This window comes from Serinus canaria, chromosome 7, assembly GCF_022539315.1.
Source record: "Serinus canaria isolate serCan28SL12 chromosome 7, serCan2020, whole genome shotgun sequence".
NCBI classification, from domain to species: domain Eukaryota; kingdom Metazoa; phylum Chordata; class Aves; order Passeriformes; family Fringillidae; genus Serinus; species Serinus canaria.
The window spans coordinates 12209110-12231420 of NC_066321.1; the positions used below are offsets into that span (position 1 = coordinate 12209110).

General features: G+C 42.1%; 1 protein-coding gene across 11 annotated transcripts in view; it reads right to left on the reverse strand.

The window, feature by feature from the left end:
* TMEM177 (transmembrane protein 177) overlaps positions 1-22311 on the reverse strand; it is a 74893-nt gene that overhangs the window by 33318 nt on the left and 19264 nt on the right. For 2 of the 11 annotated variants that reach the window (XR_001990058.3, XM_050977103.1), the window contains 2 exons: positions 13482-13715; positions 10913-10970 (listed from right to left, as the gene is read on the reverse strand). The gene's annotated coding sequence lies outside the window, so the exon portion shown is untranslated. Of the gene's footprint in view, positions 1-1065; positions 1424-2860; positions 2918-10912; positions 11482-13481; positions 13716-19294; positions 19319-20991; positions 21482-22311 lie in introns of those variants that run through there. The other 9 variants (XM_030241527.2, XM_018911384.3, XM_030241528.2 and 6 more) reach the window with 9 other exon arrangements.

The window sequence follows — 22311 nt, forward strand, 5'->3', positions numbered from 1 at the left end:
TCATCTCTCTAGCACTAAAAAAATGCCAAGCAACTAAAGCAAAAAACATGAGAAGAAGCAGAGCACAATAACCAAAGAAACAATTTTTTACATTAACAAAACACAAAACATCTTTACAGGAAGAGATACACAATAATTTTTGGGTCTTGCAATACATGATGATTGATACGAAGAATTAACTTCTCCTTTTCCTCCAGTAAATCAATTTACCACAATGAAGACATACTAAAGCAACCACACTTCCTCCTCCCCCAGCAATCAATACACACCCTGTATTTACCCAGCATACTTGTCTAGTCCTCACTAGCACAATCCCACTCTTGCCTTCCACTATATAGTCCACAGGTATTGAGGTCAGAAAGAGCCAATAATAAGATCAGTCTGTGCCAACCTCCTCTACAGTACAGCTTCAAAAATTTTAATCAGTAACCTGAATACTAAATTCAACAAGCTGAGTTTGACTATCAAAACAGCATCACATTTTAATTTGAAAAATTTCAGGAGACAGAACTTTCCTTTAGGAGTTTGTTCTGATGGATAGTCAAGCTCATATCAAGAAAAAACCCCAAACAACAACAACCAAAAAAACCAAACAAACCAAAACCCAACAAGAAACAGTATGTGGGTTTTTTACATGTTTTTTTTTTTTCTTTTCTTTCAGTTTTAAGCTTCCAGGCAGTGGTTCTAGCTTACTCAGCAAAACGGTATGTTCAGAAAGCAGCATGCTTTCAGCAGCTTCTTTTAAAAAATTGACTCTGAAATAATTTCTCTGAGAAATACTACGTTCAATCTAGAGCAGAAACTGGAAGATAAATTGTTTCAGGGCCTATGACTATGTTATGTCTCTTTAAATAAGCAAATAAACTTAAAAACTTTCAAACCTGCCAACTCATTCAGTTCAAGAGTCATGCTTCCCTTGGGAAGCATCAGTTCTTTTTATGGTCCAAGCCATATTACATGCTCTGCCCAGGAAAGCTCCAATTTCTTCTTTAAAAAAATTCTATTGGGTACAAAATTCCCGCCTAGAACGATGCTACTGTGAAGGTATAAAAGTAAATAAGGCACCTAAATCCAGCAGAAATCAGCGAAAACTGGACACCACTCTTTCCATTTGCAGTGTCTCTTCTCTCAGGGCTTTCACGTAGGAACTTCATAGAATCTTGCTGCAGCTGTTAAAGACATGAGTGTTTCCAGCTGTCCTCACAGGAAGCCGAGGTGGCAGAAGGGAACTGTGCTTTGATACAACAACCACAGTCTTAGCGTGGAGTACCATCAAAGGAGGGTCTCAGCCATGCTGCTGGGCTCTGTATGGCAGCAGCTGAAGCAGGGACATATGCTCTCCTTCCACATGCACTGAACAAGAACTACCCCCCTACAGAGGAGTAGAGTGGACAACTGGGGTCTGTAACATCATCAAACAGCACTACAGGACGTGCCAGGATACACCAGTCATGATCAACAGCAAATGAGTGTTAACCACAGGGAAACAAAAAGAGATTAAATTAAAGATGGTGTTTTAATAATATGTCATTACTACTCCTTCCAATGAAGATCTTTCAAACTGTAAACTCACTGGAGAATAATCTTGTTTAATATTTATGCTGCACTGAACACACACTGAGTGCTTAATAAAAACAACGATGTATGTAATCATACAGTAATTTAATATGTATTTCTTAGTATAATAACTAGCGGTATTCTTATATTCTGCAAAAGACAGAGGTGGGGAGACAATCTTATTTAAGAAAAACATGCTAAAGAGCCAAGATCTTGGATGAAACCAAATTTCAGGAGAAAATGGTAATACCTAATATCAAATGACCATATTGAAGCTTATGACCTCTCAGCAAATCTGGTATCTAGATCTGATTGAAAAGGTGATGTCATTTACAGTGCAGGGGGAAGAGCACTTCCAAGGGGATGATTGTAGGGAGCCTATCACTTGATCCTCATGAGAAACAGAGGCAGGGACTTTACAGGTTTCTCCTGTCAGAGAATGCCCTCCCACTGGAGATGGCTAACAGTTTTAAGATTAGAAATGCTTCAAGGAAAAAAGTCCCTCTTCAGCTTACATCCACACCTGTGTGGGGAAGGACAGACCATGCTGAAAACTCCATTCTCCTTTCCTGCATTTCCTAATGAAAACTCCTTCCTTGCGTGATCAAATGCGATTGTGCACATCGAATGCCAAAGTAAGCAGGAAATGCCACGTTTGTTTTCTCATAATAGTCAATACTCAGGAAAATAAAAGGAAAACTGCTCACAATACATTTCAGCATTTATGTTTTCAAACCTTCCTCAGGGGTCAGTGCAGATGCTCAGCTCCTGCAGATATCCCACTGCAACCCGAACCGTGCATGGCATCTTTATTTTTATTCCTGAACTTTGTGCAATTTATGTATGAGGAAAGCAACCGGAAACTGCAAGGCAATTTATGTAGCCCATATCCTGCAAATTTAATCATTTAGTAACCATGAAGGCGCCACCACGCTTACACGGCGGCCTCCCCCACATGCTGAATTACTTTCTACCTCTGTGGTGTCACAGGCACTTAATTCTCACTGAACTCAGAGATCTGTATCAGCTAAAGTTCAGATGGGGGATATCTGGCCAGGTCTGGCCATAACACTTGTGTGTTACTGAATTTATTGCTTTAAAATCGCATGTAGTCGAGGGGAAAGCCCAGCTTAAAGCACGATCAATCAGGAAACGGGGAGCGGGCCGGACCCGCCTCCAGGGCTCCGACTGTCACGAAAATTAAAAACACAGAAGATGAGGGTGACACAAATCCACAGCCCCAGGGCCCTGCTGCGGAAACCGCCCAGCCCGCCTCCCCGCACCGCGGCCGCCCAGCACCTACCGCGGGTCCTGGGCCGAGGCGGGGCTGAGGGCGGAAGGGGCGGGCGGGGGAGCCATGGCGGGCGGGGCTCGGCTCCCCTCAGAGCGGCCGGGTGTGGGTGCAGTGACACAGCCTGGGGCTGGCCTTGGGCGAACGCAGGGAGGGGAAGATCCGGCCCGCTGAAAGTAGCCTCGGGCGAACGCACCGAGCGGAAGATCCGGCCCGCTGAACCTGGCCTCGGGCGAACGCATCGGGGGGAAGATCCGACCCGCTGCCCCTGCAGGCGAGGAGCAAGAGACACCCACCCCTACCCCTCCAAGGGCAGCCGCAGCATGAGGCGGGGAGTGCCGCTGTCTGCCCGCGTCTTGACTTAATGCTGTGCTCTAACTCCCAACGTTCTTTCTGCAAAATACTTTACATCTGTATTATGAATACAGCTCTCTCCACTGCAGGGCAGGAATACTTGCCGCTAAGGCAGCAAGTGGCAGAGCTGGCATCCGTCATGTAGGATTTATCTGTCATTCCTAATGGTAAAATAACATACGCAGGGATTTTTTAAAACTTGCTTTACAGTTATTGTTTGCTCAAAGCAGATGGCCTGTGTAGTTTCTCAATAAGTCCGTGTGGATTTAATCCTGGGCACTCCGCAGGCCCTGAAAGACGTGAAATAAGAGGTGGGTGGCGGAGCAGCGCCCTTTGGAAGCGCTGCCATCCGAGGGCAGAGCTCTGGGAAGTCCAGCCTTGCCCCGGGATGTGCCGTCCTTGCAAAGCCACAATACAGAATAGCTTTTGGCCAGGTTGGCGTTTTATTTGTGTAGGGGAGAGTAAAAAGGTGGGTCTGTCTCATTTATAGGAAGTTTGCACTCGTGCTGGATGATTGTTTTAAAGTGTTCCTTCACACCAGGCAGTCTTAGGTAATAATTTTTCACTATCCAAATGGAAATTATGCTGAGTGAGAGGCAACAGAATAGAAATAAAAGCAAGCTGTTCTTACTTTCTACTTATCATTAAATTGGACACATCTTGCTTTCTTTGCAGCAGCCCCTGCTTGAAGCATTTCTTACCAGTAAATGTTTAGTTCCCTGACATTTTAGCATGACACTTGAGTTCACATGAAAGGATTAAGATCCTAAACTGACTATTTAGGAGTTCTCATTCACATTCATAGGGATTTTTAGGACTTTCATGGAAGTATCCTAATGAAGAAATTTATCCTATGTTTTTCCCACTAAGTGATCTGATTTTTAGAAATGCTAGTACTAAACAAGCCTGGCTAGGTATAGCCTGTTGTGAACAGAAGCTGGTAATGGCAACCTCGGTTTTAACCTCCAATAAACAGGTTGCTAAGAAAACACATTCCTTCATGACAGGGTACAGTTCTATCCTTAGGTTATGGTTTTATGCAATATGGGAAGGCAGATGAATTTGCTGCCACCAAAAGGGAGGTATCAGAAAAAAGATCCCACCTTTTCACCTGTCCCCCTTTGAGCCACTTTTCGCCAGCTCTGGCACCCATCAGACCCTCTTACGCCCCACGTTTATCTCACTATTAGCAGAAAACAGTAACAGACAGAAAGGCATTCTTTTCTGCTAGGTTATCAAGCAGAATGGGGGCATTGAAAACTCTGAGAAGTGCCAAGGCTCTAACATGGCAGACAGGAAAAAAAATCGCCAAAAAACCCCCAAACCTGACAACCCCCCCCCAAAAAAAAACCCACAAAAAACCTCCACAAATTAAAAAAATGCTTCATCTCCCTCTCTATATCAGCAGAGAGCTGTTACAGTCTTTGTTCTGCAGCCTCAGCATGGAGCTTCATCATCTGCCAAAACTTACAAATTTTAAGTTGGCATTGGTATTCAAACTTCATGCAGATGCACAAAAAACATGTATATAGGTGATGATGGACAACAGACTCACACTAACACACAGAGACTATCAGGCTTTTAAAGTCCTTCATCACACTGAGACTTACTTGTCCTGCTGATGAATACAGAGAAAAGGTTAGGTGGGTTTGTGAAATCTGACTTTGAGAGGTGCTTCTGCACCGGGTGGAGATCTAGAAAACAAAGATTTCTTACACTAAACCTCAAAAATCTGGAATTTCATTCTTACTATGGTTTCTCTTAAGAGATTTATAATTAATACATCTGGGAAAAACAGACCCCCCAGCTTTACTAATCAACACACTGGCACAGTTCTGGTTTCAAGAAGCTGCTGTTACACCAAGGAAGGTGAAACAAGACTGAAGTGGACCCTGATTTTAATGCACATACACATCGTTGTAGTCACGGATCCAGGGATATGGACCACTTCTAAATTAGCCTGCTAGGTGGTGCTGTAGGACACGCTCTGCCTTTACTACTTCAGGAATACGATCCAGTTCTCTTGCGTATTTTACCTTAAGACAGAGGTACCTACCATCATCTGCCTCTCTAACTTGCTATCTGTATGTATGGAGTCTTGTTGCTACATTAGGAAAAAGGTTGACATTTAAATACGGAACTGAAAACCATTCATTTTGCTTAATGATTTATGTGGTCTTGCAGCCTATTTTGCTCATGTGATTTCCAAAGTTAATGTGGTCAGAAAAGAAATGTTAATGTGGTCAGTGTGTCCACCAGCCTAAGATGTAGACATGTCTTCCCTCAACATCATCTTCCTTTATGGAGTCTGTTTAACTGATTTATCTCCCCTTTTATGCAAGTTTTTCTGTAATCCATCTTCTAGATATGAGCTTTAATAGAGGGTAGTAACCTTATAATTTTGGAAAAAATTTATGCAACATTGCATGTCCCAGGCGTCAGATGAAAGAGATGTTGCAGGAGAGAGAATTTAAAGTCTGCAGGACACAGATAATCTGCCAATCACCTTTGGACACAATCATGAAAACCAGGGAACTGGAGTGTGAGCATTAGGGAGTTTCGCAGGACATGAGGACAGAGAAGTCTGACGAAGAACAGAGGAAATTTTAGAGGGCAAAAAGATCCTGGAGTGAGATGTGTTGGCTGATCTGGGGGAGGTCTTACTGTGAAGGAAGGGTATGACTTGTGAGCCTTCTTTTAAGTGCAACTCCCTGGCCCACTATTCAATATTGCTGAGTGTGGTGCTTCAGTCATGAACACGCAGAAGCAGTGCAATGCTCTGAAGCAAAACATATGCCTAGAAAGTACCTGTACTGTGGTTACTTACAATGCCCTGTGCTGGAACTACTTCCAACTCAGCAGAAAATACATTGAAAATTGCTGTGTTAAGTAACCTTTAATGTTCTTGACAGGTGCCAAAAGGTTGAGCCTGCTCATACTTGAGCAGTCATCTTACTGCACTGAAGGGGAAGAAGAGCTTGTGGCAAGATGGGCTTTCCAGCTGTCATTCTCAGCAAGTTGCCCATCTCCAAATTGCAGCAAATAGCACAGTGACAGTGGGATTGAAGTGTACATAGCATTGAGCAAAAGCATGAAGGTGCAGCTCTTCAGATCTCAGCAGTTTCTGTTGCTGGAAAAGGGAAGTAGCAGCCGATATTGATAATATATCCTTGCATGTCCCATTCCCACTGTGCCTCATAGTTCCATGTGTTCCACCCATGGAACATTCACACTCACCAGCTGATGGGGAACACAACTGCAAATTTTGCCTATGTGCCAGGATTTTGCTTTTGGCTCAGAAACCACATTTTCCTTTCTATCAAGTTTACAGAGAAGGTTTGGCTGAAATGGCATTCTTATGCTGATAATCAAAGCCTTGTATAAGAAGTAGTAGGAAAAAATGTTCCCATCTCCTTGTTAGACCTCCTCTGTTGAAAAAGATGCACTAGTGACAACTATTTTTCTTATACCTGGGGTATATGCATGTTATTAAAGAGTTTCCTCTCAAGATGGGTGATGTAGACAAGCATATGCTATGATAAACATTCAGAAACACAACCATGGGAAGAGTGAATTCTATTTCTAGTCTCAAATCAAACCTTCAAATATATATATATATATATATATATATATATATTTAAAAAGGATTAAAAAGTTGACTCATTTTGTTGGTGGTGTTGGCAGGTATATAGATCACAGTAAAGCAGAGAGTCTTTAAAGAACTGGGGAGATATTTTCTTCCCTAATGTATCACAGCTTGGAACTGATCAGGGATGAAAAACTTGTGGTTTGGAAGCCATAAAGAGGCTGCAAGTCATTTGGATGGCTTCACAGCTCTGGGACTGACTTTTCTTTCCAGAGTCTTTGAAGTATTGATCTGCTGATCCAGACCTGCATAAACCTCAGACAGGCTCTCTGTGGCAGCAGACACGGAAAAGGGAAAATAGGCACGTTTTTATCTCTTTGCTACTGCATTTTCAGATCTGGGGGCTAATTGTACAAGCTCCCTCACCTCTATCTGGATGTACCAGAAGCTGATAAAGAGTGAGCACCCTGTGAAGTAAAATAGAAAATCCTTCCCTCAGGCAGGACTCCTTTGAGTATATAATCATCAAAAAATCTTCGATCTGAATGTGCTTTGTGATCTCTGCTGAGGCTAATAGACACACATCCACTTTGTTTAGGGGTGACTGTCGTGGTGCTACATTGATGGTTGGACTGGATGATCGTGAAGATCTGCTCCAACCTTGCTGATTCTGTGATATCCAGGTGAACATGGGTGCTAGTGGAAAATCTGGATACCTGCAGCAGAGAGCTGAGAAGCAGAACCACTTGCAGACTCTGGTCAAATCAATTCATGCTGAAGCTTGTGGTTCTGCAAGTAGTCTACTGCTATTTAAAACTGCTTCAGGTGTATCCATATTGTGCAGACAGACCCTATACCATATTGCATTAGTTGTATTACAGACACCATTGTGATGTCATTTGATGAAATCAAATGAAAACTGACAAACATAAATTCATTGTCTAGCCTGGGTTTTCTTGGCAGTGCACATGAGCCAAGCTGTTAACCATGATGATTGTTCATTGTTTATAACTAATACAGTTATCTTAAAGAGCTCTGGTCCTGCAATTAGCTAGCTCTCCTAAAAGGAAGGTACTGTAGTGAATTAAGATGTCGTACCTTCATAATACAGCTAATTAGCACCATTTCCCTTCAGAATTGGAAGAAGTGTGTCTTGGGAAGGAGAGGATGCCAAGTCTTAGAGGCAATGCTATAATATTTAACAGAAGATTGAATCATACTGTCTAACCTTGGGAATATTTGAAGTTACTGCAAGGGTAATGATATTTGAAAGCAAGCAGAAATTGGGGCTGTTTCACTGAGTCAATCAACCTAGATGGTCACTGAGCACTCCTCCATGGTTGGATTCCTTCACAAATGCTGTGACCTTCCAGGAAGGTCCTTATCACTGCAGATAAGGGCAGTTTTTCCTGTTTCCTTAAAAGCTGTGGAAGCTACAAACAGAATACCAGCTAGTCTAAAAAACAGTATATTCTACTTTAGTAACAGATCAGAGATTCCACTCTGCCTCAAGTCAGTTGAAAAGACATCCCTTTCTAGGGAAGAGCTATCACTAGAAGTAACAGAATTAAATTATGAGAAAATGGAAGATGAATGTCAAAGTGGGATCTATTTGGAACATTGGACTCCTATTAATTCAATCTGTTTAAGACTTGTCTTATTCAGTGTTATTACTAAAGCTCAGATCAACATCTTTACTGTCTAGGAAAAGGAGACTCATGCTGATAACAGCAACAAAAGACACATTCTGTTAATGCAGAAATCATTTTCTTTGGCACTGGAAATCCAGCATTTTCTTTATGTTACCCTACTGACTGCCCAGTGCTTTGGTGGGGAGCTGGAGACTCAGGCTCAGCCTGTTGAGTTTCTAATTCAAAGATACCTGCCTACAGTTTTTTTACACTCTCTCAAAGTCGCACCTAGTTTTTTTTTCCTCAATCAGAGGTCTTACTTTAAAATACTTAAGAAAAAGTCATCATGAGAAGATGGGATCATGTATAGCTGTAGCACACAGCTTTTTTCTTGGACAGCATGTGTTATAGGAAAAAAATAACAGCTTCTGAGTGGGAGCTGATCAAGTCTTACACAGAGTGTGTGAAGCAGAGAGCAGCTACAGTAAACCAAAGCTGTTCTCCATAAACCAACCACCCTGCAAACCAGGTGAAATCTGTCTGCTTTAACACTGTGGTATGTCAGTGTGTAGGAGGGAAGGGGTCTGATCCCACACTCTCTTCTTGGGAAAACGTGTTCGGCCACTGAACAGTCCATGTTTCTATTGCATCAGTCACTTAAGGATCTTCCAGTACTTTATGAAACTTTTGGAGCTGTATTTCAGACTGCACAGATCTCTGAGACTGCACATATTGCAGCTTTATATATGATCGGATCAGCTCATGTGCGCTTGCAAATAAATTAGGTTTTGAAGAGATCCTCTCTCAGATTAAAGGTCTAAAGGAAGCAGTATCACCCAGAGAGACTCATTCCTTTTTAAGCAGTAAATTTGTTTTGAAAGACATAGGTTTGTTTACATGGTTTATGAATACCTCTTTAATCAAATACTAGCTTTCTGGGTCAATAGCTTTTTCAGGATACTTGCTAAAGTGAAATCCAGATACCATAATATCAAGTTCATTTATACATCTACTGCCACTCCAATTATATATTGCTGGTGATGCCTAATGAAGTGCAGGCTATGCACAATTTCCTATAGCTGGCTTGCAGCATAAGCATCCCAATCTGTGAAAGTAAGCTCTAAAGAAAGATGTTGTGAGTACCTTTTAAAATAAGCATTGAAGATCTACACAGCTGGTGATATTGCCGCCCACAGTCACACCACAACAAATTTTTATGCTGTCTTCCAAGAGTTGCCAAAACTAAAATCATCCAGATTTCAGTACTGAAAAGTGAAGGACCACAGGTTCAGTGTCCTTTAAAGTGATAAAGCATGTTCATAGTATAAAAAAATGACCTTTCTGGATTTTTTCCACATCCTACTAATAACTCTGCATGAGGAGAAATAACCATGAAAGCCCAGAGACAAACTTCAACCCATCCAGCATTCTACAAAAGGGGATGTGCATTGGTTTGCAGAAACCAGCTTTGTTTCAGAGAGTCTGTTTGTCAGTGGTATTAAATCCTCTTCAAGCCTCCTAACGATTTATTAATAAAAGCAAAAGTAGAAATTGTTGTTTTTCCCCAACTGAAGGTATTCTTCACCTTAAAATATAAACAAAGGACTGAAAAAGTGGACTATGGTGAAGATAAAATGCTAGGTGCAGATAAACAAGTAGGAAACTCTATGACAAAGAATATGCAAGGCAGGAACCTCTGACTGTTAGGCCACACCTGCAAGAGGCTATTAACACTGAAGTTAACACTTGTATGTCACAAGGGAAGACACAGGGATAACTGATAATCCACATTCTGAAACACAAATTGGTAAATGCCAAGAATACTTCTGATGAATGCAAACCAATCTCTCTGCTAATCTGGAATTGATAACAGTGACTGCACAATAGCATCTGGAGAATCACATGGGACCTGACAAACTGGAGAGTCAATCAAAAAGCTGGAAGCTGCGTTTGAAGGAGCAGTCCACATTACCCATAAAAACAAAGGAAAAATTAACACATAATATGATAACTACTCACTGGATAGCTTGCCATAGATAATTTAATGCTAAAAACAAGAGCTACAGATAGCCAAAGAGGTTTACAAAGAGCAACTTCACAGATGAGTGACAACATCTAAGAACCAGGTGAGGAGTCTTGGTGTCCACAGCTCAAAAACAGAAAAGAATTGCAATAAATGTATCTATTTCTGTTCACATGATTTACTCATTCAAAGTTTAGGAGAACTTGCAAAATAGCAATCTAACCAGCAAGAGCTGACTGTAGCTTACAGATCCCTCTGATACCATGATTTACTGCACACAGATGTCAGCATTCCATCCAGTTACAGGACAGGAAGACTGTTCCTGAGTACTCATGGAGACCATTCAGGTATTTGTTTTGGCTCCATGCAAAGGAAGAACTGGAATGAACAATTTACATTGAAATGCACACACAGACAGAAACCATAGTGCAGACCAAAAAAATTTTAAAAATTAAAAATAAATAACAGACCTGTTTGTTGTCCAAGCCTATTCTCAGTAATGCAGGAAGTCAGGAGCTGTGTGAAAAGCTTCATTTGCAGAACAACCAGCAACATAGGGAGAAAAAAAAAAAACCCAATATAAAAACCAAACAAAAACACCCTTTCTTCCAAAACAGACTTAAGTCACTAGCAACTTCTCTCTCTCCCTTAAGTGTGCCCCAGTTTAATTGATTCATCTCATAATCCAGGCCACCTGAGTCTTGTTTCCTTTCTAACCTGCAAATTTACAAACATTAGGGACCATTTCTAAAGATGTGAACAGTACTAGTTTATACATTTTACACAAAAATCAAGATCTCAGTTGTGTGCATACTGTTGTTAGTATAAGGAAAAGTCTAATAAAAAAATCTAAACCTAAAAACCCTGTTCTGATAACGACCACAAGGACAACATAGTCCTGGCAGACCTTCTAGCCAAAAAACCTCTGTGCCTGAAAGGTTCAACCTGCTCCTTTCATCTTTTATTTGGCCACTATATATCTTGCTTTACTCTGTAAAGCTGTCTATGGTACAAAATGTAGGCTATGTCCAATCTGAAATAAAGCTGCTTATTGCACAGAGGATGCCAAAATTATTAGCTCTGAATTTTAATGAGGAGATGCTTGATTTCTATGCCACTGGGATTGCAGGAAGTAAGATAATATGCATGAAAACAGGGCAGGGGAAAATAAATAGAGTAAAAAACTTTGTCTGTATTAGTGTTAATCCATTTAAATGGCTGTAACGAAACCTGCCTGCAGGTTTGTTTTTCAGAGACTTCATGTTTGAGCTCTGACAATCTGCATTCCCAAGTTTCTCTGGGCCCAGACAAGAAATAACAGAATCAGGGTTTGCTAAGGGGAAGTTTGCTGCATTCAGGTCATTGAAGCATCAATCTGTCTGGCCAAGTTGTGCCAGATGGACAACACAACATTTGAGCACTCATGGTACTAGTCTTTATCCTGCCAAAGTACCTCGGGAGTGACCTACAGAGCCTCTTTCTCCAGTGTGAAAGCCCGTGCTGAGCCCCTGCTGTCCACAAACACCGTTTAACATCTCTTTGTAAGATTGGTTTTGATTCCATATGCTAGTAGTCAGTCTGTGGCTAAATGACTAAAGAAATGGAAACTTTCATTTCGACTCCAGTGGGCTTTGGATCAAGCATAAAAAGAATAAATTCTCTAAAGCAAATAAAGCTAAATTTCAGGTTTCCCACCATCTAGTCTATTGTAATCAGAGGTGCCAGTCAGGGTTGTTCAGCTGCTAGGTGCTATCAAATGTTATCCCAAACCAAGGTAATTACAAGAAATTTTCAGAAAAGCAGCAGAGAAAAATAAATGCATTTTTGTTGACATAATAATTTCTGGATAAACATCACACAGCTGAGTCTCAATTCACAATCTTTCCCAGGAGGTCACTAGGGCTGCATGTGCTCTTCAGTGGTTTAACCTGGGGTTTACTCTCTTTTTTTAAGCAGAAGAGTGATCTGCTTAGACTTGTCCAAGAGATTTTTTTTCTTTTTGAAAAACAGACTGTCTTCAGTCCTTCCTTATTCTGATCTTGAATTAATACTAGTTTAAAGTAGCTGGGGACTTCATGCATCAACCAAATGTGTTCAGAGCCCTAAACACTGTGTAGATAATGTTGGACACAAGGCTCCAAAAAGTCTGTGTGCCAAGTGAGATCACCATGGGGGGAAGAACAAGTAATAGGATTATTGGTTATTGTTGCATTATTGTAGATAAGAATGGTTTCAAAACTCATCCTAAATTCCACCTCCATTTCCTCTGCTTGAGGAATGTCAGTTCAAGGGGAAATGCCTTACAATGATTTAAAAAGTTCTCTAACTTTACTCACCCTTAATGCACACATGGCCACCTCACTCTTCCAGCTGACCCCTGGCAGTTTACCTGTGCCCCACACCAGTGGCCCCTTCCCTGCAGCACCTTCTGCTGGGCTCTGTACCACTCATGCCCATTTCCATCAGCTGCCAGCCAGCCCTGTTCCAAAAATGGGCAGCAGTTGCAAGAGGTCGTTCTTACCTTCCACCACTTGGAGGGTTTCACATGGCACTGCTGGAAAAAGTCCCAGCAGATCAGGTAATCCTTGGTGCATTTCCCTGTGTTTATGGTCCAGACAAGAGGAAAAGATGTCCCTGCGCTCACCAGCTAGTGAGTGAGAGGCATTTCTCTGCTTTGGCATGGGCACTGACTGGTGCATGCACTGAGAGAGTGGAGTGGATCACAAGCTGGCAGAAAGCAGCATGGGCTTAGCCCTGTCAATTCTCCAGGGGTAGTTTCATCTTGTCACCCCCAGTGGCAGCACCTTATGCACCGAAAGAATTAAGGTATTTGGAGGAGTCCACAGGGTTTTCTATCTGATAATTATTCTTAGGAGAAAGGCTTAAGCTTGGTGCCAGAGAATCCCCTGATGGCAGGAAGGGAGAAAGGGCAGCTGACAGAATCCCATCTCTTGCTATTTTTCATCCACCAAAGCTGAATCTGATCCAGTTCCCTGTGAAGGGCTGTTGGACAGGCACTCTTGAATAATTTTCACTCACCTCTTCCCAAGTGACCTTCTCCTTCCAAAGATGGTGAGGAAATCATCTGTCTCAGCTGCGCTCTCTGGGAAATATCTTTTGCAAACTTTAATTTATCTTCATCGAAATGAATTGTTTTCATTTGAATTTAGCTTCAAACTTGGCTGTGTGACTGGGAAGAGATTCACTGCAGTGCACAACAAACACTGTATCCTGTGCCTCTTCCATCTTTTAATATCTGCACAATAGCAGGACCTGGAAAGCAGAAACACTGAATCATCTTGGTCCAGGAGTGTCACTTGCTTCTCTAAGAGCAGCCTGAGGCATCTCACGTATAAGGTAAGAAGTGAGCCCATTCTTGAATGCACAGATCACACAACATGGCTCATTTAACTTGCAAGCTCAATGCTTCATAAATGATACTTTCCTCCGGGGGCTGTTGCAGGAAGACATCAGAGCAGAGAGCTGTGTTTCAGGCCTCTGTTTTCTAAAGCTTTGTGCTAACCCAGAAAGTCTCTTCTCCTCCCAAGCACAAACAATAGATCACTTTACAGTTTTGTACCCCTTTAGATTTTATGGGAAATACCTCTGCTTGATAGATGAGCGCACAGGTTTAGATTAGATACTAGGAAGAAATTCTTCACTGTGAGGGTGGTGAGGCACTGCACAGGTTGCCCAGAGAAGCTGTGGATGCCCCATTCCTAGAAGTATTCAAGGCCAGGTTGGAGGTGGGCTCTGAGCAGCCTGCTCTAGTAGAGGTGGAGGGGTTGGAAAGAGATGACCTTTAAGGTCTCTTTCAACCCAAACCATTTGATGATTCTGTGATCAGAGAGTTCATTCAAGAACTAGTATTGAAAGCATTGGAATAGCATATTAGGTATCCTAAAAATGCCCTCTGGGTTTAAGAGAGCAAAACATCAACACATTCTAAACAGAATTATACAAATTGTTTAAATTAGCTGTATGGGTCATGAATAAGGCAAAAATGAAAAACCCCTCCTTCTGATGCCATCCTGCTGCTCTGTGTTACAGTTCCTTGCTTGCACGGTACACCTGCACAGCTGAGAGCAGGTAATGTTATCCACTTTGAAGGACATTGAGTAACTATGTGTGGGAGCAGAGTTAAACACAGGCATGAAGCCCCAGTTCTCTTTGTTTGAAGGGACTGTACATTTTAAGGACAAATTCTGAAGCAGAGAGTGCCATGTTCTCTCACAGAAGTCACGACATCACACTTTTGTATGTACTTTCCTGGAAAATCTAATTGTTATTTGGAGAAAGTCCTGGGTACAGGAGGTCCTTCTACAAATTGCCACGCTGGGAGTTGCTTGTGAAACACTGTGGTGCTTCTGACCTGTCATGTCCATCCCTTTAGGTCCTCCAGCCTACTGCCCTCCAACGGAAGGACTGACACAAAAATGTGGTTTTGAGGAACATACTTGGAAGTGTGCACTGTGCACATCCCACTCTGATTGCCACCATCCCAAATTCTTGATCCTGAAAAATTTGCATTGCTATAACCTGAGTAGTGCACATAGGATGTTGTGCTCTGTCTCTAGTATGGAGAATCAGGACAATTCTGCTGTCTTATTGGTCCTAAATTCAGATCCTTCTGGGCTTCTTTAAGTACCTTTGAGTGTTACTTGATAAAGAGCTGAATTGGACTTAGCTCTCATGAAAAAATTTGAGAAACTGTATAACCCTTTAAGTGTATCTCTCTCTGATTAAAAATTTCCCAGCTTCATCAAGAGTCTAAGATAAGAGTACAGATAATTTTTTAATAGAGAAGGATTCTGCAGTTCTGATAAAATAGCAGGTAAACATTGCAAATAGAGAACAGTGACCTCCCTTCTGTTTTTCCTTGCAGTTGAGAGAGTAACATGTCTCATTCCACTTGCTGCTGAGAACCTCCCTCATGGACTAGCCACTTGATCACACCACATCCCACACACACGAAATCTTCTCACAGCACTGACAGAGGAGGAGAAGGAGGAGAAACACACCCAACATTTCTTTACCAGCCTATTTCCAATCCCAAATTAATCCTGCCTGGACATCCCAACAACTAATCGGGTTTTCTGACTCAGCTTTAACAAAACCTCGTGCGGATGAGTATCCACTCCATTAATCCTCTGCTTGATCTCCCAGTGCACAGTCCTTATAAGCGAGAAGGGGCAGGCACACTTTGAAGGCATTAAGCTACAAGCCGTTTGCAAACAGATTTTCTCTCTTCCCCCAAACAGACAAGTGCTGAGTGCTGCTCAGCATCCAAATTCAGGATAATTATAGTGACCTCCCAGCTGTCACCGACAGAAGCGCGGGAAGGCGGATTATGCACATGAAGTCCTCTGCAGCTAAAGCTACCATATGTGCAGGTTTCGCTGGGCATGTTTCACAAAGCCAACTTTCTCCAGGCTGAAAAAAGACTTTGGCCATTTGTCCTGAACTCATTTGTGGCTGGAACCCCTCCCAGGCTGGCTGACATTTGGACTGGATCCATGAAGCACACTCAAATCCCTCGCATATGCTGGCTTCAGATACGCTGGAACCACCATGTTTGTGCTGTCCATCTGCTGGAGCTGAGCCTGAGGGGCCTTGAAAAGTCAAAGAGAAAGGGAGCTTAAACCTTAGTGATGACAATTTTTTAGAAAGAGAGGGAAGTGAGAGCTCTCTCCTGCCTGCAGCTCCTGCAGGCAGCCCCCAGCATGGGCAGGAGTAGTTTGGGGCAAGAGTTAGAGTCTGAGTTCTCTGACAGGAATCTGTTTCTCTAGACAGAAGCCAGGTTCTGCATCACTGCTGTGAGGAGTGCTTGTGGCAAGCTGTGTCTGCACAGCCTCTCTGCACAGCTGCTGCTGTGCTGAATGCCCCATGTGAGGGCCTGGCAGCCACAAAGATCTCGTGAACCACAGTTTATTACAGCATCAGCTACATCTTGACTAGAAAACACCCTCTGCAATACACTGCCTCTAGCTCAGCTAGAGATTCAAGAAGGTTTTAGACTGTAACTCTAGGGGTTTAAAAGGCCAGCTGTATTCTTTCACTTCCAGAGATTCATAGATGTCCTGCAGACATCTTACCATAAAATGAAATCACCTCCCTTTGTCTGTCTGCATTGAAAGATTCAGATTGGTGAGTCTCAACTGGTTTAATTCACCATGAGCTTTTTGAATGCTGAGCCTGAAGAAATGTTTGCTTAAGCTTTTATAAAAAAAATAAACCTATGCCAAGGAAACTGAGAAGAAAACAAACAATTAGAACATGCAGAGCTTGACTTTTTCCCCTCCAGTGAAAGAACACAGACATTTTAATAATTAAGCAGCCTCATAATGTTTGTAGAGGGAAACAAAAGTTTATTGCTTTTGCTATTTCTATAAAGGCTCTGGGCAAAAGGTAGGGGCTTGCAGAGGAGAAGACATAGGGAAGGAAAAAAGTGATTGTGCTATAAGGTGAAAGAACAAATCTCTAAATCTCTAGGTAATATTTACAGTACTGCAGTGGGAATTCAGTTAAGGAACATGTGAGTCAGGGTTTGGGGCCTCATTTGGTAAACCAAAATAAAGTATTTTTGCACATGAGGAACTTGAGTGAGTATGTGGTTTAAAGGAGATTCTTTAGGCCTAGCCCAATGAAAATTGGGTTGTGCAATTCTGACTCATATTTCAGGATCACTCATGCTCTAATTTAAACCAATGTGAATTTTTTATTGACTTGAATGAGAACAAGATCAAGCTTTTATTTCATTGTGATTCCTTCAGAGAACGTGGGACTAAGGTAAAATTAGCTGATGGTCACTACAAGTATCAAAATCAAGGGATTTCATCTTCCCCCCTCCTCAGAAAATGTATGAATTGGGAGAAACACATTTATTTAATTTCTTTAGACAGATGTACCCTTGAATCATACTCCCTCAAAGTTAGGAAGATTATTCTGTCTTTGTATCTATGCAAGAAAAAGGGAGAGTTGATTCAAGATGTAAAAAGCTAAGAGATTTAAACTCTGCCAGTTCCTACATAGAGCTGAAATTGATACAGTATGTCTGGAATTGATTTTTCCTTGGATGCTTGCAGACAGATCTCAGAGATGTGTTGGTGCCTGCCCTGTAAATGAAGGAATGGCTGTAAGTTTACAAATACCTGGTTTGTACTTGGACCATTTGGGAACAAAGATTGGGAAAGAAATCCAAAGCATAAGCAGCAGATAATGTGAAAAGCAGGAAAAACACAGAGTGGCAATTGGTAATTATAAAGCAAATGTTAGAGCCTGCTCCTAAAGGGTTGGAAACCACACTGCTCAACATCAAATTGACTGAAATAATACATAACAGGGTTGGGGAAGATGAAGGAAATACGATCAGCTGGATCCCAAGGGAGACTGGTAATGGTGGAAATTTAAAATTTTTCTAGCTTTGTTTTTCTGATATAATTTCAAGGTTTTGGTTTTTGTTAGGTTTTATATATATATATATATATATATATATATATACACATATACAGTGTGATAAAGTAGTTATTGCTGAAATAATTATTTCATTTCCATCAAGAGAGATGACAGATCTCAACAAATCACATTTCAGATACAGAACTTCTTTACCTATGCCCTCATTCCTGCACTGACTTTCTTGTACTTCTGTGAAGGATTTGTCTTGTTTGGGGGCATTGACCACAGAACTCCTGGGGCAGGGTCAGGTGTGGAAGGACTGATGGACATCTGTCTTGTGACTTAGTGCCACTGAATGCAGTTGTGAATGGGCACAGTGGGAAAAGTTGAGCTGAGTCCTTGGATCCTCTCATATCCCTCTGATTCATTCTGTGCTTGGCAGAGTAAGTTCCTATGTGCACATTTTGGTCTGGAAATAAATATACTTTATTGTAGAGTAGGAAGCATGGGAATAAACCCTAATTTAGTAGCAACATAGGAGTAAACCCTAATTTGATAGAAGTTTGATCAGCCTTTCTTCCATCCAAAACATACAAAATTACATCAAATTACTTTTTTTTTTTTTTTTTTTTTTGTGGTGGTGGTGGTGGTAATTATTTTTAAAGTCCAGGCTTCACTGTGAGTGCATTACTATTTTATAGCATAGTGTAAGAGGAACTCTTACTTGCTTGACAAGAGTAGTTGAATCTCTGTGACATGCTACATTACAGCTTCCCAGAAGCAAATCCACTTAAAAATGTTTGAGGGCATAACCACAGGAAAAAGTTAAGTTAGCACATCTGAAGGGGGTGAAGAACCTGATTGCCAGAGCAATCCTGATGGGAAACCATCCCCTCAGGAGCAGAAGAGCCTTGTCACGGGGGCAGCAATGAACTTTCTGCTGTGAAACATGATGAGGTGACAAAGCTGTAGGGAAACACAGATGTGCTTGCCTTGCAGCTTCTGTAAGTGAGATCCTGCTTTGACTGTAGTGCCAGATGTCCAAGCAATGGTGAATTACCAACCTGAGCTAATGTGGGGGGTGGGGGAGGAAGTGTGAAGTGCTGGTGTGTAAGCATCATTTAAAATGCACTTGCTCTGTAAAGGACAGGTCCCCAAAGGCCCATAGCAAATGCATGGACCTGCTTGGACAACATGGTCTGTGCAAGGACGCACACCCTTGTTCAGAGACTTTATCTGAAGGGAGAGGAGGGGACCTGCACTGACCAAGTGTTTGGAGAATTTCTGTTGTAAGCATAGAAATACATTTGGGATTGGAGTGAACAGAGGTGGTAAATGAGGGTTGCTCACAATGTTCATGGTGTTTATGCTTCTCTGGGGCAGGAAAAGGAGGAGAGAGTTGTTACTGCTGACAGGGGAGGAGAGTCGGGGGACAGAAACGCAGATGAACTCACTCACTTGTTTGTGGTCCCATCAGTGATCTGTGGAAATAATAGAGATTATAGCCCACATTAGGAGGATGCCTTCTCAACTAAAATGTTAAATGAGGTGGGAAGAAAGCCATGCACAGAGACATCAAAGCCTGAGCAATGAAACCACAGGCACGTTGTTCCTGAGGGTTCATGTACAGGCAGAGTTCCAGCATGGACCCTCCTAGATCTAGAACTCTGCCTGTACATCTCCATCCCAGCCTTCCCTTCACCCTGCACAGCAAGCTAAGGGCCTTAATAGAATTTGTCTTTTCCCCTTATTTAATGAAATATGTGGGCACTGCATAACATTTCAGATTCTATTTTCCTCCCCTATCAGTTGTTTTAAATTTGGATGAGACAGCTGACAGTGATAGGACTGGGAGAAGAAGGATGTGGGTGACAGTGTTGTTGCATAAGACTGTTTTCAAATGGTAACATGGCTAAAAACTGAGCAGTCTGGTGTTTTGTATTGTCAGTTATAAAATCAAATCTCTGCCAATGAGGAGCACTGCAAGGTGTTGAAATTGACCATGTTTTTATCATCACAAATATCAGTGTAACAAAGTAACCACTCTAAGTGTGGCTTTTGGTTGTTTAATTTAGGTATCAGCATAGTTTTTACATAGGGGAAGGTTGAGTTAATTATTAAAGCAGGTTCCTTTGTTGCATGTTCACCTTTGCAAAGAGATTATTGCAAAAATATTGGAGAAAAATTCTAAAGCCTGACGACCACCCTATTTTTCATGACCTAATTATCTGGTTAAAAATCCTACTTTCCACTGAGTCAGTCTTTGCTGAGATTAGTGGAAATGCTTTTGGTTTACAGTGAGATATGAATTATCCAAAATGTGCCCTGAGGAGAGAGAGTGAATGTTATTTAATATCATTAAAAAATAAGAAAGAGAAGCTCAAATAGCTTTTGTCAGTGGCATAATACTGTTCCCAAAGAGTTGTGACATCTCTGTATTTCCCAGGGCTAGAAAGGCACAGTTTTTTGATATTTTGTCCTTCAACTCCCCTTCCTCACTAACAACCTTTTTCTGGGCTGAAATAGCTCCATACCCACTTCAAATTAGTTGAGACCTACTGGAAGGCAAAGCACTCACTCCTTCATCAGCAATCTAGGGATCCTGGCAGTGCAGGGGTTAACCTGAGGCCAGGGAAAGTGCTGGAAAGAGACAAACCGGGGAAGCCTTGAATACATGGAAAAGCCACAGCACAGAGAAGAGGGAAGCAGCAGCAGTGTGGGCAGGGTAAGAGTGCTTCACCACGAAGCAGCAGTACCAGCCCTGAGTGAGAGCAGCTCTGACAGAGCCCCTGACAGTCCCCCTGGGCATCCAACAGTGTTAGCAGCAAGAAACAGTGAGGAATTCAAGAGGCCTTCCCATTTCAGTGCCAGTTGCTGGGACATGCTTACTCCTTTCAACCAAATGGCAAATGAAGAAATAAGAAATCTGAATGTCATGGCTAAAAGAGAAACACTGATTCCTGGAAAAGTTCCCAAGATTTTTCTAATTATCATTTGCTTGGGTCTGCTCCCCTCATAAATTGGGCAACAGCTGAGCAATTGGGGAAGAGAATGGAAACTTAGATTACACAAAAATTTGCCTTGAGGACTCTGATTTGAACCTACTTTAACCTAACCCTTCCCCTTACTTCATTTGCTTTCCCTGATTCATTTAAGCACGCTGCCTTACCAATGCAGCCAGAACAAGGGACTTGCAGTGGGTTAGAGGCTCCTGTTTTTTCCCTCTTTTGGAAATATCTCAGAGCAACCATCTGTCAGTTCCCACCAGCCTGGAGAGCTGCTCTGAGAGCAGATACACACAGCATCTCCCTGCTCAGCACTGGCACGGTGAGAGGAGGGGATGAGGGAAGGGTTGTGCAGGGTTGGGAGCAGAGCTGAGGGTTGCAGCTGGTGTGAGAGCTTTTTGCTGAAGTGAAAACTCACCAAATGGCTTTTCTCTTCCACATGCACCTGAAGTGGCTTGTCTGCTACAGTCATTAAGCAGAGATTTCATTTACTGCTTTCTGTGAAGAAGGGGAGGGTGCTATGGCTGTCTGACAGCCACCTGTGCAGATTTGGTGAGGTCCCCAGGGTTAGTTGGAAAGGCTCTCAAGTGAGCAGCATGCTGTAGGAATGGGGCTGGTGGTGGCTGTCTCAGTGGTGAACTGACAAGAGATGAGAGTCACAGGTTAATGATTTCTTGCATCTTAACGGGTTTTAGATGAGAGTTTGCCAGAAAAATGGATAAATCACAGCAGAAAAGCCAGTACCAAAGCCAATAAGCACCAAAACAAGATGAGTTTCTGCTGTGTTTATGAGGCACATGAACAGTGAGTCTGCTATGCAGGAGTGAATGCCACTGCTGCACATGAAATGTCAGAAATCAAATCCTTTAGCCATCTATGCAAGTGTTTGTTCTGGAGGAGTTGTTGTAGTTATTCACTCAGGAAATGGAAATCTATCTTGCATTTTCTCTTTACCCCATAAAACTGCTTTTGAAGAGTTTGTAGCAATAGGCTAATGGAATACAATACTTCCAAAATTTGGTTACCAATAATTTACCAACAGCTTTACCTAATGCCAACAACAGGTTGGACATAAAAAGCCCTCATGTTTTATATTTCAAAGGTTCCCCCCTAAAGTTTTAGCCAAACTCTAGACTCCGAAGATTACACTGAGCCCTTGTGCATTTTCCCTCCTGCCTGGAAGGTGATACTCATTTCCCTCCTTGGCTTCACATTCTCTGCTCCAGCTGCTGTGTGAACAAATGCAGACTACAGCCACTCATTTAACATATTCCAAGTCCTGTATCCAGACTAACAAAATTATCCTGAATTTTCTTTGGCTCTAGGCTGCAAACAGTCAGCTGGTACTGGCTACCAGTTTCTGGTGCTTTTGATCTAGGGCTTGCACAGGTAGAGTCAAAGTGGATATGGATGTGCCCAGGTGCTAGAGATGCCACAACTGCAGCCCAGATAGGAGCTGAGAATACCCA